This window comes from Pongo pygmaeus, chromosome 23 (assembly GCF_028885625.2).
Source record: "Pongo pygmaeus isolate AG05252 chromosome 23, NHGRI_mPonPyg2-v2.0_pri, whole genome shotgun sequence".
Classification (NCBI taxonomy): domain Eukaryota; kingdom Metazoa; phylum Chordata; class Mammalia; order Primates; family Hominidae; genus Pongo; species Pongo pygmaeus.
The window spans coordinates 49,413,692-49,417,400 of NC_085931.1; positions in this window are offsets into that span (position 1 = coordinate 49,413,692).

A 3,709-nucleotide genomic window follows, 5' to 3' on the forward strand; every position below is an offset into this window, starting at 1 on the left:
TGGGCTTTGTCATGATCCACCACAGATGCACCCCCCCAGATGGAATGAGGACAACCCGCTTCCCCTGCGCTCGTACCCCTAGCTCAGCACTATCCATACCTTCACAGGGATTGTCTCCTTTGATTCTTGCAAGAATTCTCCAGGCACCTGTTACCAATGGGGAAACTGAGGCACGGGCAGTAATGCCATGAGTGGCAGGGCCGGGGTGGCCAGGAACAAAGGTCTGGAGGAAGGAGTTTTGCTCTGAAGTTTGGAGGAGAATGCTGATAAAACCTCTGTCCACCATACACTTTGGTAAAACGTCCTGGCCATCTCCATTCTCCATTCTCTCCTTTGATCCTCACAAGATCTCCGTGGGGTACGGGCTATGCCTGTCTTTACCTCACAGGTGAGGACTCTGAACTGACACACAGAGAGGGGAAGTGGTTTGTCTGGAGTCAGGCAGTAAGCAACTGTCTGGGCCAGGATTTGAACCAGGCTCAACTTCCATTTTCTGGGGAAAGGTCATTCCAGGCTAGCAGAACACTCACTAACCGATTTACTCTGGGGTCCTGCTCATACCTCCTGGGTCCTACAGGGGCCCTGAGAGCCTGTGTAGAGGGCTGAGAGGAGTGGAAGGGAGGGCAACTTGGGCCAGGCAGGTGGACAGCTGGGGAGGAGAGGGAAAAGGCCACTTCAAAATGCTAGAGCCACACAGTCCAGAGGTTTTTGTCCTAGAGAGTGTCTTAAAGTTCAGCCAGGGCCAGACGTGGTGGCTCACACCTGTAATCCCAGCACTTTGGGAGGCCGAGGCGGGCAGATCACTTGAGGTCAGGTGTTCGAGGCCAGCCTGGCTAACATGGTGAAACCCCGACTCTACTGAAAATACAAAAATTAGCCAGGCATTGTGGTGCGCACCTGTAATCCAAGCTACTCGGGAGGCTGAGGCAGGAGAATCACTTGAACCCGGGAGGCAGAGGTTGCAGTGAGCTGACATCGTGCCATTGTACTCCAGCCTGGGCTACAGAGCAAGACTCCATCTCAAAAAAAAAAAAAAAAAAAAAAAAAAAGGTCCAGCCAGCCCATTCTGCAGATGAGGCAAATTGAGGTAGCCCAGATACTTAGATTAGAAATCAGATCAGGACACAGCTGGCCTGCCTTGGAGCTCTAAAGTCCCAGGAGCTCCCGGGGGGTGAGGTCCAGAGGTGATTAAAGGGACACTGGGGGGCCAGAGGCCCAGAACCCATCCCAGCAGGCTGTGCCCTGGGGACAGAGGACTGTAGGGGTCTCTCCTGCCCTCCACCTCCACCCTCGCCCACCCCCCAGCACTCAGTAGTCACCAGGGTGGAATATTTTAGCACCTATAGAAAAACCGCCACAGACGGCCGTGGCAGCTGTTGCTAAGGAGACGCTCCCAAAATAGCCCCCCTCCGCCAACCTTTCCCGCTGCTGCTCCTGCTGTGGGGAGGGGAGGAGACCAGGCAGGGAGGGGGTGGCACATGAGTGTTCGCCCTAGGCTCACCCACCCACCCTGGCCCCTGGTGCCCACCCTGGCCCAAGACCTGGGCTGCCACAGGTCTGTGGAAGGGCAGGAGCTGTCCCATGCATGCCTGTGATCTCAGTCACAGTCCTCAGCTAGGGAAGAAGGTCATTCAGGTGATAGGAGAGGGGGGAGCAGAACCCCCGCACCCAAGACCCCCCAGCATACTCCCACACATACACCATTACAGGTTATCACAGTTCTCCACATCCACTGTACACACCACAAATACAGTCCCACGCATGCCCACTGAGGGGTACACACACGCCAGCAAAGATGCATTAGATGCACGGGTAAACGTATGCCACAACTACACAACATCCACCTGCACACACACACCATGGAGCCGCAAAGACCTGCTTTTATATCCACATATTCACACACCCATCCCAAATACACACGTACACCAATATATGTACGCCAGGCACACGGACACACACACCAATGTACATATACCCTCACAGCACATGGACACACATATTCACAGATACACACAACTGTCCAAACACATGCCCAGCCTGTGGCATCTAAAGGGCAATCAGTGGTGTTACCCAGTAGGCTCTGTCTGGGGTGCTGTGTCTTAGGGTTTCCAGAAATTCTCACTTAGTGGGGAACTTCTACAATCCAACCACAGGGCAGAGGGTAAGGAGGAGGTGGCAGGCAGGTGGATGAAGGGTTGTGTCTCAGTGAACTCCTTTAAGTCTGGGGACCAGATGATGACTGGTGCTCAGGAGAGCTGCCCTGGACCCACTTCTCCAAGGGGAAAGTGGAGTAGACTCTCACCCGCAGACTTGAAACTTCTGGGCACAGAGATTTCTGAGCCCCAGGGGCTGGGGCGATAAAGAGGACAAGATGGCAATTGGGTGGCAACTGTGATGGTCTGTGGCATGCGCAAGGCACTTTCCAGTTGGTGAGCCGCTTTTACACTCCATTATTTCACACTCTTGGTAACAGCTACTCTGAGATACTGGTGGAGGTGTCCCCATGTCTGAGTCTCAGAGAGGAGAGAGAACTCCACGACCACACAGTAAGTTACTAGCAGAGCTGGACCGAGAACCCAAGGGGGTGCCAGCACCCAGCCCCAGTGCCTTGCACTTGGCTGCACTGCACGAACTTGGAAGGAGGCCACCAGGTGCAGGGCCTAGCTCTGCCCCTGATGAGCCCCGAGTTACTGGGGGGCAGCCAGGCCCTCCATCTTCCCACCTGGAAAGCTGAGAATGAATCCCCAGGGGTGTTTTCAAGCAGCGGCTTGTGGCCACCGTCAGGGCTGGGGAGTGGTGTTTGCCGGAAGTCCTCGGAATGCCAGCGCAAGGACGAAGGGTGGCCCAGCCGCTCCCCTCCTCGTTTGGCCAGCCGCGGTCTCTCTCCAGCCTCGCTCTGTGACTCCTGAATCCGGGCTCCAGGTCTTCGTTCGCGCCTCGTCACTCTGGAGACGCTGCGAGCGGCTTGCGGTTGCCGTAGGAACCTCGCCAGGGCCTCCGCGCGGCGCACGACTCCGCGCGCTGAGAGCCGCGTTTTGGTCACCGAGAGACACCTGTCGCCAGCGGCGAGGGGTGGGGGCGTCGCGGCCCGGGTTATTATGCTTTTCTTTTTAATTGAGGTGTAACTTACAAATAGTACAGCGAACATCTTAAAAGTACAGCTCTGCGGGGCGCGGTGGCGCACGCCTGTAATCCAGCACTTTGGGAGACCGAGGCGGGAGGCTCCCTTGAGCCCAGGAGTTCGAGACCAGCCTGGGCAACATAGCAAGACCCTGTCTTTTAGAAAAAAATAACAGTGTAATGGCGTGCACCTGTAGTCCCAGCTACTCGGGAGGCCGAGCCGGGAGAATGGCTTGAGCCCAGGAGTTCGAGGCTGCAGTGAGCTATCATTCCTGTCACTGCACTCCTACTCCAGCCTGAGCAACAAAGCGAGACCCTGTCTCTTAAAAAGAAAAAAAAAAAGGTACAGCTCGATTAATTTTTCAGACATACTCATAAAACTCGTGTTACCCCCACCGTGATCAAGACACAGAAGACTTCCAGACCCTAGAAGTCTCACATCTTCAGGAATAAACCTGTGAGGGAGAGGGAGAGGTCACCATCTGAAACCCTGGAGTTGTCTGTTTTTGCCCCTCTCTGCTCTGGCAGACCCTCTTTGGGCCTCAGTTGCCTGTGAAGGGAAGCAAGGAGCTGAGGTGACGTGCATTGC